Source organism: Lutra lutra, chromosome 13 (genome assembly GCF_902655055.1).
Source record: "Lutra lutra chromosome 13, mLutLut1.2, whole genome shotgun sequence".
Classification (NCBI taxonomy): domain Eukaryota; kingdom Metazoa; phylum Chordata; class Mammalia; order Carnivora; family Mustelidae; genus Lutra; species Lutra lutra.
Window position 1 is genome coordinate 67664872 of NC_062290.1, and position 15861 is coordinate 67680732.

The window sequence follows — 15861 nt, forward strand, 5'->3', positions numbered from 1 at the left end:
GAAGAAAGTGAGTCACAAAGAGGCAAAGTAATTAGATTGGGTCATACTCTGAGGGCAATTTTCCATAAATATGATACTTTAAAGAATTTATAATTATCATGTTAATAGTTGAATCTTTAATTTAAAAATTTTTTTTTACAGCTTTATAAACATATATTTTTATCCCCAGGGGTACAGGTCTGCAAATCGCCAGGTTTACACACTTCACAACACTCACCATAGCACATACCCTCCCCAATATCCATAACCCCACCCCCTCTCCCAACCCCCTCCCCCCATCAACCCTCAGTTTGTTTTGTGAGATTAAGAGTCACTTATGGTTTGTCTCCTTCCCAATCCCATCTTGTTTCATTTACTCTTCTCCTACCCCCTCAACCCCCCATGTTGCATCTCCTCTCCCTCATATCAGGGAGATCATATGATAGTTGTCTTTCTCCGATTGACTTATTTCGCTAAGCATGATAACCTCTAGTTCCATCCACGTCGTCGCAAATGGCAAGATTTCATTTCTTTTGATGGCTGCATAGTATTCCATTGTGTATATATACCACATCTTCTTTATCCATTCGTCTGTAGATGGACATCTAGGTTCTTTCCATAGTTTGGCTATTGTAGACATTGCTGCTATAAACATTCGGGTGCACGTGCCCCTTCGGATCACTATGTTTGTATCTTTAGGGTAAATACCCAGCAGTGCAATTGCAGGGTCATAGGGTAGTTCTATTTTCAACATTTTGAGGAACCTCCATGCTGTTTTCCAGAGTGGTTGCACCAGCTTGCATTCCCACCAACAGTGTAGGAGGGTTCCCCTTTCTCCGCATCCTCACCAGCATCTGTCATTTCCTGACTTGTTAATTTTAGCCATTCTGACTGGTGTGAGGTGATATCTCATGGTGGTTTTGATTTGTATTTCCCTGATGCCAAGTGATATGGAGCACTTTTTCATGTGTCTGTTGGCCATCTGGATGTCTTCTTTGCAGAAATGTCTGTTCATGTCCTCTGCCCATTTCTTGATTGGATTATTTGTTCTTTGGGTGTTGAGTTTGCTAAGTTCTTTATAGATTTTGGACACTAGCCCTTTATCTGATATGTCATTTGCAAATATCTTCTCCCATTCTGTCAGTTGTCTTTTGGTTTTGTTCACTGTTTCCTTTGCTGTGCAAAAGCTTTTGATCTTGATAAAATCCCAGTAGTTCACTTTTGCCCTTGCTTCCCTTGCCTTTGGTGATGTTCCTAGGAAGATGTTGCTGTGGCTGACGTCGAAGAGGTTGCTGCCTGTGTTCTCCTCGAGGATTTTGATGGATTCCTTTCTCACATTGAGATCCTTCATCCATTTTGAGTCTATTTTCGTGTGTGGTGTAAGGAAATGATCCAATTTCATTTTTCTGCATGTGGCTGTCCAATTTTCCCAACACCATTTATTGAAGAGGCTGTCTTTGTTCCATTGGACATTCTTTCCTGCTTTGTCGAAGATGAGCTGACCATAGAGTTGAGGGTCCATTTCTGGGCTCTCTATTCTGTTCCATTGATCTATGTGTCTGTTTTTGTGCCAGTACCATGCTGTCTTGATGATGACAGCTTTGTAATAGAGCTTGAAGTCCGGAATTGTGATGCCACCAACTTTGGCTTTCTTTTTCAATATTCCTTTGGCTATTCGAGGTCTTTTCTGGTTCCATATAAATTTTAGGATTATTTGTTCCATTTCTTTGAAAAAAATGGATGGTACTTTCATAGGAATTGCATTAAATGTGTAGATTGCTTTAGGTAGCATAGACATTTTCACAATATTTATTCTTCCAATCCAGGAGCATGGAACATTTTTCCATTTCTTTGTGTCTTCCTCAATTTCTTTCATGAGTACTTTATAGTTTTCTGAGTATAGATTCTTAGTCTCTTTGGTTATTTTAATTCAATTAATTAACATATAGTATATTATTAGTTTCAGAGGTAGAGTACAGTGATTCATCAGCTGTGTATAACACCCAGTGCTCATTACATCACATGCCTTCCTTAATGTCCATCACCCAGTTATGCCCTTCCCCACTCCGGCCTCCCCTTCAGCAACCCTCAGTTTGTTTCCTATAGATAAGAGTCTCTTATGGTTTGTCTCCCTTTCTGATTTAATCTTGTTTTATTTTTCCCTCCCTTCCTCTGTGATCCTTGGTTTAGTTTCTTAAATTCCAAATATGAATGAGATCATATGAAAATTGTCTTTCTCTGCTTGGCTTATTTTGCCTAGCATAATACCCTCTAGTTCCATCAACATCATTGCAAATGGTAAGATTTCATTTTTTTGATGGCTGAGTAGTATTCTATTGTACATATATACCACCTCTTCTTTATCCATTCATCTGTCAGTGGAAATCTGGGCTCTTTCCACAATTTGGCTATTGTGGACATTACTGCTATAAACATTAGGGTGCAGGTGCCCCTTCAGAGCACTATGTTTGTATCCTTTGGATAGATACCTACTAGTGTAATTGCTGAGTTATAGCATAGCTCTATTTTTAACTTTTTGAGGAACCTCCATTAATAGTTGAATCTTAATAAATTATATTAAACATTTCCCTATTAATATTTAGTTTGTTTTCAACTCTAAATTATGGTGAGAGAAACACATGTTGTGTCAAGGTCTGACTATCACTCGGTAAGTGGTGGTTATATATTCAACAGACAATATTTCATAGGTTAATCTAAAGATAGGCAGAAGCTGTGTAGTAGTAATAATAATAAGGTATAGAATTTACGGAGTTTTTCAGTGCCAGCCCTGAAGCACAATGATATAGGTACTATTATTCTTCTTGGTTAGCTGAAAAGAGAGGGACCTGAAGCTTGGAAAATTTAAGCAACTTGATGAAGGTCATACAGTTAGTAAGCAGTGCAACTGAGCAATGAATGGACCATGCCAGAGAACAACCACTTACCCGCTTATCTGCACTACCTATTCTTTGGGTCAATAAAACAAACAAACAAACAAACAAACAAAATGCTACTTTATATGAATGGGACTATTTAATTAATCCAGAAGCTTGACCATGTAATTTATGCTTTGTAATGTTAACTTCATACATAATGTGAGACTCATATCTTGTTTGAATTTTCATGTAGAGTCATTAAAGAAAGTTTTTCAAAAAACAATTTTACTGATGTATTTGGCTTAAACCAATCTATCCAAAATATTATCATGCCAACAAATGACCAACATAAAATTATCACAGATACTTTACATTCATTTTTTGGTGCTGTTTTCAAAACCTGAGTATACTTTATACTTACAGTATCTTTCAATTCAAACCAGCCACATTTCAATTTCTCCTTAGCCCTATGTGGCTACTGTATGGAATGGAGTAGTTCCATATGGTAGATACTCACTATCTCAATGCAGTCTATTAATCAATAATCAAACTTTTCAAGTCTTATTGTTTATTATTCTATGAATGTGTTGCTTCCCTAACAAGATGATACAAAGCATGACATTGTATTCATTTATATGACTGTATTAGGAAACAAAGTTGGAGGAATATACCTTTTTAAGCATCTAGAATTTTTATTTACTTATTTATTTTTATAATTTAAAAGACTCACTTTTTTTTTAAAAAAGACTCACTTTTTGTACCTTGGAATAAAATGTGTCTTTATTGGTTGAAGTTTAAAAGACACAAGGTTGAATTGTCAAAGTGGATTCACACAAATCATAGATCATACCTGTATCAAAATTTACTCAGCATAAACAAAGAATATAAGCACAAAGAATCACAAATTCCACATGAGGATCTAAATGTTCTGTTTCCCACCAGATGAGAATCTTTGAAGTCCTATTTCGTTCAAGACATGTTTTGGTTCAGAGCGATGAATACAGGATGTGGTTCAGGTTGGCAGAGAGGAAGCCATTCACATTTGGGCTTCTTTCTTAGTGTGTATGTTTTGTTAGGTTAGTAGAGAGCTTCTGTATTCAGTCATATCCCATATCCCATAATTCCATAAAATTCCACGTTTGACTAAATTAATGTGAAACTTAATAAAGGGAAACCTCACTAAAAGGAGTGTGAGGCTAGAAGGAGAAGCCTTATCACTCAACATCAATTATAGGAAGAAATGTCAATTACAGACCCTAACAGAAGAATCCTCAACATTCAGGAATGATCGATTACAGGCTTCAACAGGAAAAGATGCACATTGAATGTTTCACAAGAAATCAACTACCCCTGTAATGTTACCACCCTGAACTCTTGGCTATTCTCCAATGGCTTTTCACTCAAAACAACTCCTCTCAACTTCCTCCTCCACAAAATAATGTTCCTCTTCTTTGTTTGTAGGTTGTGCCTATGGTTTGGATGGACTTGCAGGTCTTGACGGCCATTCTGTTATTCCCAAATAAGCCCATTTTTGTTGGTAAAATAGCTTTTATTATGAAGTCTTTCATGTGCCTTGACAGTGACCTTACAGAACAGAAAGTTGTTTGGCTTCAATATTTCTGTTTCTGGGCACACTGACAATCTTTCCCAGTCCCCTTGCAGTTAATGAGTCTTTGCAACTGAATTCTCACTAAGGAAAAGTAGATGAACAAATATGAGGCAGCACTTCCAGTCCTGCCTACCTCTAAACCTCACCTGTTCTTCTGTCTCTTAGACACACACACACACTTTTCTTATCTGTTGACCATATGTAGGGAACTCAATAAAAGACATCAGAAGACAGAGAAGATAAAGGGAGAACGTAATAGCTTGAGTACCTAAATAACCCTGGAGGACAGAACTTTCTGTCTGCTGTGCACTAACTAGACTGTGATGTAAGTGAAAAATAGGTATTGATTTAATTAAGCACCCGAAATTTTAGGGCTGTTTGTTATAGCAGTTAGTCCAGAGTTTATCTAAAAATAGTAAAGAGAACTGAAAATCTCTACTTTTTCCTTACCCTGAAGGTGAATATGGAGTTAAATAATTTATGTACTACTTACTCATTTTCAGAGAGCTCCTCAATTATAATTAAGAAATTGTCACAATCCCTCATGGGGAAAGATGTACTTTTCTTCTCATTTTAGGCTACAGAATTTTGGGTGATGAAAAATGAATTGCAGCATACTCAAAAGCAATAACTATTCCACCAGGATAGAGAACTCATTTGTTAGAAATCAAAAGCTAGAACTACCATCTTTTATTTGTATAATGCCCAGATTCATTAGAAATGCATGAATGACAGTTTTTTTCTGATTTACATTTTTTTTTAAATTTACTAAGGTGCCCTTTTTGATTAATGCCACTTTTTTTTTTTTTTTTTTGGCCACTGTGCCACATTTCTAGATGAAGCATATGACTGCAAACAGCACAGGCATCTTAAAAATGCCAAATTACTTAGTTTTTAGCTTCAAAGTCCTCATATATTTTCATTTCCAAAATAAAATTGGAATAATAATTTTATATCTAGGAAATGCAATGTCTTCTAATTAGGTTTTTCTGTCACTAATACATATTGGAGATTAAAAACTTCATATTGATTCATTATAAGCACATGTGAAGGGTATCCAATGACAATGAAAAAAAGAAAAAATATATCCTTCAATCTCTAATGCCTTCTAGAAGAGTGGATTCTGGTAACTGGAAGGGCCTTTATTTGCTGAGTGAAGTGATGTGTGAGGGTGTGCAGGTTTGCTTATTGGAGCAGCAGCCAAACTAACTTTTCCTGAATAAGAACAGGAAGTTATGCAGACATGGGGAAAGATTGGGAAACAAAGAAAAGAAAGGTTGGACAGGTTAGATATTGAGTTGGGAAAAGGTGAAGATGGAAAACTCCATGGCTATTAGCAAAGCTAGAGGATCTTCAGAAGAAACCTTGTGACGTGCTAGTGAGTACATGAGAGAAAATGCTTCCTTTCCTTCTCTACGGAACCAGTATTTATACTGCTGATTATGGTTTCTGCTGGTGACAGACGTTTTAAGTTCTGAATTTAGGAGTGAGTGAAACTAAGAGATCTTAACAAAGGTCAAATCTTGGTTGACAATGGACTTCCTATTCCTGTATTCAAGAAAGCTACTACCAAACACCAGCACTGGTCTGTCTCCATCAATAATTTTGTATCTCCTTCTACCTCTAGGACTTTTTTCTTAAGGTTCTGCTCTCCCTACCTCTGGCATGACAAAAGTGAGAAAGGTTAGCTTAGCAAATCACACTATGCTTATTTCCTGAGACTCAGTCTTTGCCCAATTCTCTTACTGAGGCTTGTACCCTCTGATAGACTGTGATTGCATTCAGTCTTCCTTCAGCCCCACAGACTTATTTCTTACCTTATTATTTATTGCACAATTTTATAACAAAGAAAATTGGAAAAAGAGAACAATCCCTTCTTTTTAAAAAAAAATTTTTTTATTAACATATAATGTATTATTAGCCGCAGGGGTACAGGTCTGTGAATTGCCAGGTTTACACACTTCACAGCACTCACCATAGCACATACCCTCCCCAATATCCATAACCCCACCACCCTCTCCCTACCCGCCTCCCCCCCAACCAACCCTCAGTTTGTTTTGTGAGATTAAGAGTCTCTTATTGTTTTTCTCCCTCCAGATCCCATCTTGTTTCATTTATTCTTTTCCTACCCCCAAACCCCTCATGTTGCATCTCCCCTTCCTCATATCAGGGAGATCATATGATAGTTGTCTTTCTCTGACAATCCCACCTTCTTAACATAGTAGCTGTTTCATGTTTTCTGGCCCTGATTACTTCTTATTCTCATAAATCAACATTTTATATGGCTGTGCCTACAGTATACACACACTTTTGTGTTCTGCTTTTTAAAATTTAATATGCATCATTTGAATCTTTTTGTTTAAATATTGTTGTGGCATCTTTAGAAAAACACAATATTAAATGCTGCAGTATTCCAACAGATTAATATAAACCTCAGGTTCTTTTCATTTTTTCCTTTTCTTTTCTTTTTTAAATGTAGCAGAGTTCAGTGTTTTCCTTAGAACTAGACCCAAAAAGTCGCCCTAGTTTGCTCGTGAAAACCCATTCTTTGGCTACTTTCTTCTGTCTAGTTTGGAATATGACTCATCTGATCCTTCTGCATAAAATCTTTGTTGGCTGGATTATCTCCAGACCCTTATCCTCAGTAGCCTGCACACTCCTTCAGGTTTGATTTGACAATTCATACCCTCAACTTGGCCTCATCTCAGCCTCAAGATTAAACAAAAGTAATATTATTAAAAATGTTTGATCTAAATTATTTGGCATGGTTAACAGGAAGTTCATAAGTGAATTGTGGATATCTGGTTTTTTTTGGATGGGGGAGATTTACTTTTACTAAATATCACAAAGAAAGCATTGTATTGAGTGTAGAAATACAAAATTTCATTTGATCCTTCCCTACAAAATCTTAAGAAATATTGTTTTTCATTTTCTTTGAGAAAAAACCAGTGACTCAACTTTAACATGGCCAAGAATACACTAACAGAAAATGGCAGAGCCGTAGAAACTTGAACCCATTTCTGTTTTAAATTTCCATTATATTTTCTAGTATTGCTCATGTATCAATGGATTCCGTGTATGAATATCTCACTTTTTATCTCCCACAGTATTATACAGACATTGAGGTATGATGGGAGACATGAACTCAATACTGTTAGCTGTAGGAGGCTTATAGCAGCCATTGACTTCTTTCAGGAGTGCATTGCTATGAGTGCTGCTGAGAGAAATGTTGCCAGTTACTCTATTTTGATATGCTAATCTCTGGATATCTTGCTAGTTGTTGAAACCAGGAGACCCATACAAGAAATGTTCATTAAAATATTTTCTCTACTTTTGCATATATTTGAAGACTTCTTTAGTTAGAGATTTAAAAAATAATCCTTTTAGGACTTGATATTCAGGCTGTGTTTAATGTTTTTAATTATTTAAATTCCATTTGCTATTCAGATAATGTGTTGTTCTAGTGTGTTACCTTGTGCCAAGTATAGTGTTGACTCTTATTTGTGTTGTTCTCAAAAGATAACTTTTCTCCAGTGTTGGGACCACTTCACTGTTTTTCCTCAACTCCTGCCTAGAAGTAGGGCAGAGGCGGGATCAAATCCTCATGGAAAGAGAACAGAATGAAAATCAATTAGTAGGCAGCAGTGACAGGATAGTGTTGGTGTTTCTAATAGAATTTTTTGTTCCTCCTAGACTCAGAGGATTTGGGAAGTCTGTCAAGATACTTAGCAAGTATCTAAACATTGAGAAATAAAACATCCAAGTTGTGATTATTGGTATTGGGGCATGAAGTGGCACTTTTTCAATATGGGAAGAGGCAAGAAGCCAGTTGGTGAAATTAGAATATAAGACAAGAGAAGGACTAGCAGCACAGAGTAAAAGAGAAAATAAAGAAAAAAAAAGAGCAAAACATAATAATAATAATAATAAGCAAAGCACAAGAGAATATATACACATACAGGAATGATAACGTGAGCAACCTACTTACTTAACTATATAAAAATTAAAATTTTTATAAATAAGCTCCCATATTATATTCAAAATTTTATTGCAAAATCAAGCTAGAAAGAAAAAAGATTTGTAGTGAATATGAAAAATATGGGGTGTATTTTCTTAATATAAAAAAAGATATCACAGCTTCAGAAAAAAAATAAGCATAGCAGTTGAAGTCAGGAAAGGGCACATAGAGAAGAAGCGGTTCAGTCAAAGGAGAAGTACCAATAGCCAACATACACACGGGGATAGGTTTTTCTGCACTAGTGAGGCTGTCTGTTCTTTTTATCTATTGTTTCCTTTCAGGAAGACATAGCTCTTCACTCTTCCCTGAAATGGGTACCTCTTTACACAAATGAGAGCAATCAACATTCTTTCTAAAGAAAAGTCTAAGGCTGAGTTCAAATAGCAGCACCTTCAAGAAACTATCAGTTTATGCTTCCTATGTCTCCAGAATCACCCAGTTTCACCTGAGATAAGATTATTCATCAATATATTCAATGTTGTAAGCAATCCAGTATTCTTTAAAAAAATTCTTTTGTTTGAGTTAATCAGGGCCTATTTAAAATGCTGGGGATGAAATAAATCTAATACAGAAAATCAGGAAATAAAAGGTAAGAAGACACTACTTTTTCAAAAATTTAAAAATAGCTAGAAATTATCAAGGGGATAAGAAAATATGCCTTCTTACAAACTTCTGGAACCTGCTATAATTTTTCTAGAGGTTAATTTTTTAATGTTTTCTACCCATATAATACTATTCCTGTTAATTTTTAAAAATGAAGTTTATAAATGATTTTATACAATTATTATACCTAAAGATTTATACAACTGAAAAATTACAAATAAACTGAATGCTTAACACTGCAGAAGTGATTAAAAGATCATTATGAAGCTAAATGATTAAAAACTTTGTAATCATTAAAACACAGGTTTTAGAATAACATTTACCAACATGAGAGATTGCTTATGACATACAGTTAGGAAGAACAAAACAGATTCTAAGATATGTATTATGATCTCAATTTGGGGTAAAAAGCACAGATTTATACCCAAAAACTGCTAGAAGGAAATATGACAATGTTATTTTTTTCTCTTTGTACTTTTACAATTTTATTTTTTTCCCAAAAAGGAACAAGTTTTACTCTTAAACCTGAATAAAATATGTAACTCAAAACTAATAGGTATAACTCACCTAATAAACATGCATTTTGTGGTCAGATAGATCAGACTTTGAATCCAAGTACTTCCACTACCCTCATATCTTTAGTCTTACTTTTCTCATCTATAAAATGGGGATAAGAATGGGACCAACCTTCTAAGTTGATGAAATGAGACAAGACACTAGTCATCATGCCTAGCATCTAGTAAGTTCTCAAAAAAATTTTAGCTATTATTATAGTGGCTGTCTCACATTTAGATAATTAAAGCTATTTGGTATGCTGAATATTTGGTCTTCATTTCTCAATTCCCTGGTTACAGTTTTTAGTTAATTTTAATGCAATGTTTTGCAAATGTGTCAGTTCTATGATAATAAATCCTGTTATAGCATTTAGCACAAGTGCAAACAAAGGCCTCCACTTTCCCCATGGGTACATCACAGTAATCGTGGCATCAACAACATGCTTCCTGATTAGATCAATTAATTCAGGCAGACAAGATATTTATTTTGCATTTTTCAATCTTTATGCTCCCTGGTGACTTCCTGTTGTTAAATGCTTGCCTCTTCCAGCTTTTTTTCATCTGGACCACTGAATGGTGTAATGAATTTTAAATTACATGTATGAGAGTGATTTATCCAACACCAACTCACAACTGAAATCATGATCTATAAGAGATGAAAGAATGAGTTACTAAAAAGGGTGAGAGAGAATATTATAACTTTATATAACTTTTCAAAATCTTCTTTAATACTTATAAGTATTACACAGGGAGGAATTGGAGACTGATAAAAGATTAAATAGTTTTTCATGCTTATAAGTCATTCAAATTTTTCTTTTTAAACTTTTATTCATGTCATTTGCTTGTTTTTTTCTCTTTTTCTCTCTCCGCTCCCCATTTCCCTTCCCTTTTGCAAAAAGGGGAATGGATCAAAGAACAAAGAATTATCTCACACAGCTCAACAGCAAAAAATGCACCTGTCTGGAACCAAAAAGTAGAGAGAATAGATTCTAAATGTCGACAGGGGGAAGTCTGGCAGGGAATGCAATCTATCATAGCCTCTTTCCAGTCTTTGAATAGGTAAGGAAATGCTACAGAGATAAAATTCTACCACTGTAATTAAAACTGATATACAGACCCTCACCACTGGAATCTGGAGGCTAGGTTTTTAGCAAGTAGGGCAGGCATGGAACCAGAGTGGCTTCTTTGCCATCCAGGGAGCTGCACCCTCGCTGAAAACTCTGCATCAGTATTTTAGGGGACCTCTCCTTTGTGCGCTATTTCAGCTCTAAGGATAGTGACTGCTCTAGTTATTATTCTTATATTCTTTAGAGTTTACCTCTTGCAAGCCAATCCCTCATTATTCCAATCCCAGTATACTTAATATTTTTTTAATTAAACATTTCTTGTTCAAATCACTGAGTGCTTTCTTTTGATTGAATGCTGACGACATACCCCATTCCCAATTTTAATTGAAGCCAACCTAAAAATCACATTTTTTTACCCTTTAAAAAACCCAATTACTTTTTTGTCATTTTGGTTCCTAATATTGTTAATTATACTATTATGGATTGTTAACTGCTATTGATTTTTGCCTTTTTGATAAGAGCAGGATTTCTTATTGGCATTACTGACATTTTGAACTGGGTAATTCTTCATTGTGAGGGACTTTCCTATGCACTGCAGCCTGTTTAACAGCATCCCTGGCTAGGGATGTAGTACGAGGGCACTACATGACCAGAGCACCTCTTTCCCCAAGTTGTAACAACCCAAAATGTTTCCAAACATTGCCAAGTGTCCCCTAGAGACCCAAATCGCTCCTGCTTGAGAACTGTTGAAATAGATAGTATCCTCTCTCTCTGTTTTTTTAAAACATGTAGTATTTTCACCTATTTGGAATTTATTTTGCATTTTGAAATGAAAGAAGAATCTTATTTCATTTTTCTCCTGCATATAAAAGCCACGGTCCCAGCATAGATCATTGAAAAATGCTTCTCTCTCTGATGATTTAAAAATGCTGCATTATCTTTGATTTCTTAAACATATTAGTTTATGCTTTTGAACTATTTTTTCTAAATCTTTCATTTATTTCTACAGTGTTTTCATTATTTTAGCTCTATAATACACTTTAAAATATCTGAGAAGTTGGGACCTCTATAATAATTCTTCCTTTTTTAAGATTTGCATACCTATTCTTATCTATTTACTCTCTCAAATGAGCATTTAAATGGTTTCGTGAGGGTCTTTAAATGTTTAGATTTTGAATGAACTTCATTAAACCTATTAATCACAATAAGAAAAACTGAAATTCTTTTAAAGAGCAACTCTACTTATACAGGAATGAGGTATAGTCATTTATTCTTATCTTCCTTAATGTACCTCAGCAAATCTTTGTAGTTTTCTTTATAAAAATCCTGTATATTTCTTATTAAGTTTACTTCTAGGTATTTTCTCTTGAGATTAGGAATAAACTAATTTGTTTCAACATGTTTTCTAACTGTTCAGTACTAGTTTAAATGAAAGCTATAGATTCTACTTATTTGTTGTGTATCTGACAACTTGATTGAATTCTTATAAACTTTACTTATTCTTCAGCTTGATCCTAGGACCCCAGGATCATGACCTAGACCAAAAGCAGATGCTTAACTGACTGAGCCACCCAGGTGCCCCTCACTCTAATTTTCTAAGAGCTTAATTTTGTTATCTTATTCAAATCTCAGAGTGAAGTACTGGAAGTTACATATTGGAAGAAGATAAATAATAGTTATTCCTGGACATAAATAGAGTGCAGTGTATTTTCTTCTCTTTTTTCTCTTCTTGGTATCTCAGAACCAGTCCCAAGATAGACTCTTTTGGAAGAAGGGAGGCTCTGTTACTTCAGTTTGGCTTAGCAAACATTATCGAATATATTTTATGCACCAAACTTGATCTTGGCCTAGGAAGAAAAGAAAATAAATGTATCCTAGTGTTTATCTTAAAGAAATTTATTGCCCAAGAGTAGAAGGGACACATGAATAATTTCAAAATAATATGGTGCTTGATATGAAAGTGAGATGCCTCAGTGGTTGCTGAGAAAGCTTAAATGAGGGTGTGTTAAGCCAGCTCAAGGGGAAGAATCAATGGAGATCAGTGAGAGATTTTCCAAATAAAATTATGTCTAAGCTGGTTAATGATGACTTAGCCCAGTTAACTGTGTAGGGGTGTGGACTGGATGGGATTAGTTGAGACAGAAGGTATAGCATGAGTGAATTTATAAATTTATGTGGTTAGGGGAGCAAGGACTAAATATGGTTCAGAATTGCTAAAGTTCAAGGCAAAGAGTAATGAGCATGTGGCTTAAAGAGGTAGGGACCAGATCTTAAAGGTTTTTCATCAAACTAAAGTAGTTGGGCTTAATTTTGTGAATACTATGGGGCCTATGTGTAAGTGAATACTGTAGGATTTAATTTTTACAGGTAGAGCAGAGTGGTGGTGCTATGAAGGATAGATTCGTGGATGTGAGGTGGATTAGATACAAGAAAACAGGAGAAGAGGCTAGTGTATTAGGAATGAGGTTATTACAAGTTGAACTGGGTTATACAACAAAAATGTGGATTTAAAAAAAGGAAATTTTAGAAATTGGCAGGATTTGACTAATTGGATATTGTGATGAGTTTCTAGTGTGTCACTTTAACTAAGCTCAGCATTCCCCTCTGTGCATAGCTCCAAGTTAACATGAATGATGTGAAACAGTTAGTGTGAGATTTGGCATACAAAAATGAAACAGCAATAACATTCTTTTTATGCTGGGGATGTCAGTGGGGGTGCTGGGCACAGTTGCAGCTCAAAGACATTGTTACTGACATCCTGGTTTACCTTCCTGGCTCGAGCAGCTGCTGGACCCACAGGCTCTCCAATTCCCACCAGATTTCTTTCACTTTTCTTGAGTCAGACCCAGTTCCAGATGCAGAAGGAACAGCCGTATATAAACTGTTTAACCAACTTCCACAAATCCTAGTGTCAAATTTCTACATAAATCCACATTTACTATCATTCCTAATGGTTCTACTTCTGATCAACCCTGACTGACACAGATTGAGTGAGTGACAGAGTGGCAGTAGTATACAAACTCACCAGGTTTCTGTTTGGTGTCATTCATTGGTAATGCAGAATGCAAGGTAATAAAGAATGCATAAGAGGAATAAATCTGGAGTTACTGTGTAAATAAAAATATCACCTTTGAATTGTTGTGTTTGATTTGTAAGAAATATCTATGTGGTGATGTCCACCTGGTCTAGTAGATGGTTGGTAGTATCAAGCCCAGGAGAGGGGGCAAAGGTAGTGTCAATATATTAAAGTCATATTGTATAGGGGTCAGGAAAATCCATGATAACTGAGGAGGAAGAAAGTAGAATGAGATGTGAAGAGGACATAGTGCAGAATCCTTGGGAAAATACCAGTGTTTAAGATGTGAACTAGGGAGAAATAGACCAGTAAGTAGGCTGAGAATAAGTGATTAAAAATGAGAAGAATGGGGTGGGGTTGTAGGGGTGGGTGGAAAAGTATAATGGAAACCAATAATTTAAAAAGATTTAGGAATCAAGTTTCTCCGTGTCATTTATGGCACAGTGGTGCTTTGATGTGTGGATTTGGAGATTACTGGCAGGTAACATTTGACTGAGGAGTTTCCATGGAGTAGTAAGTGTATGGCCAAATCACAATGAAGTAAGCACTGAGAAATAATTATATAAGTTAAATGATGGTTGAGAAGGGAGCAGAATGTTTGACTAGTATCTGGAGGTAGATATGGAATCAAGGGAAGTCTCTCCTTAGGGATGAGAGGTATATGTTCTAAAGGGGATGATCCGGTTGAAGGAAGACAATGAAGCCATAGGAACAGTGTTATAATTGATAGGACATCTTTGTTTCATTGACTGTTTCCTTTGCTGTGCAGATCTTTATCTTGATGAAGTCCCAAAAGCTCATTTTTGCTTTTGTTTCCCTTGCCTTTGGAGACATGTCTTGAAAGAAGTTGCTCTGGCCAGTGTCGAAGAGGTTACTGCCTATGTTCTCTAGGATTTTGATGGATTCCTGTCTCACATTGAGGTCTTTCATCCATTTTGAGTTTATCTTTGTGTATGGTGTAAGAGAATTGTCCAGTTTCATTCTTTTGTATATAGCTGTCCAATTTTCCCAGCACCATTTATGAAGAGACTTTTTCCACTGGATATTTTTTCCTGCTTTGTTGAAGATTAGTTGACCACAGAGTTGAGAGTCCATATCTGGGCTCTCTATTCTGTTCCATTGATCTATGTGTCTGTTTTTGTGCCAGTACCATACTGTCTTAGTGATCATAGCTTTGTAATATAGCTTGAAAGGAGGCAATGTGATGCTCCAAGCTTTGTTTTTCTTTTTCAACATTTCCTTGGCAATTTGGGGTCTTTTAGTATTATTTGTTCTGGCATTTTGAAAAATGCCATTGGTATTTTGACTGGGATGTCATTCAAAGTATAGACTGCTCTGGGCAGCATAGACATTTTAACCATGTTTATTCTTCCAATCCATGAACATGGAATGTTTTTCCATATTTTCATGTCTTCTTCAATTTATTTCATGAGTGTTTTGTAGTTCTTAGAGTATAGATCTTTTACCTGTTTGGTTTATTCCAAGTTATCTTCTGGTTTTTGGAAGCAGTCAACAAAACAAAGAGGCAACCCACAGAATGGGAGAAGATATTTGCAAATGAAATTACAGACAAAGGGCTGATATCCAAGGTCTATAAAGAACTTCTCAAATTCAACACCTGAAAAACAGATAATCAAGTAAAAAAATGGGCAGAGGACATGAGCAGGTATTTCTCCAAAGAAGACATACTAATGGCTAATAGACACATGAAAAAGTGTTCATCATCATTAGCCATCAGGGAAATTCAACCCAAAACTACATTGAGATACCACCTTACACCAGTTGGAATGGCAAAAATTGACAAGGCAAGAAGCAACAAATGTTTGAGAAGTTGTGGAAAAACCATACCCTCTTACACTTGGTGGAAATGCAAATTAGTGCAGCCACTTTGGAAAACAGTGTGGAGGTCAAAAAATTACAAACAGAGCTAGCCTATGATCCAGCAATTGCACTACTGGGTATTTACCCCAAAGATACAGATGTACTGAAAAGAAGGGCCATATGCACCCCAATGTTCATAGCAGCAATGTCCACAATATTCAAACAGTGGAAAGAGCCAAGATGCCCTTCAACAGATGA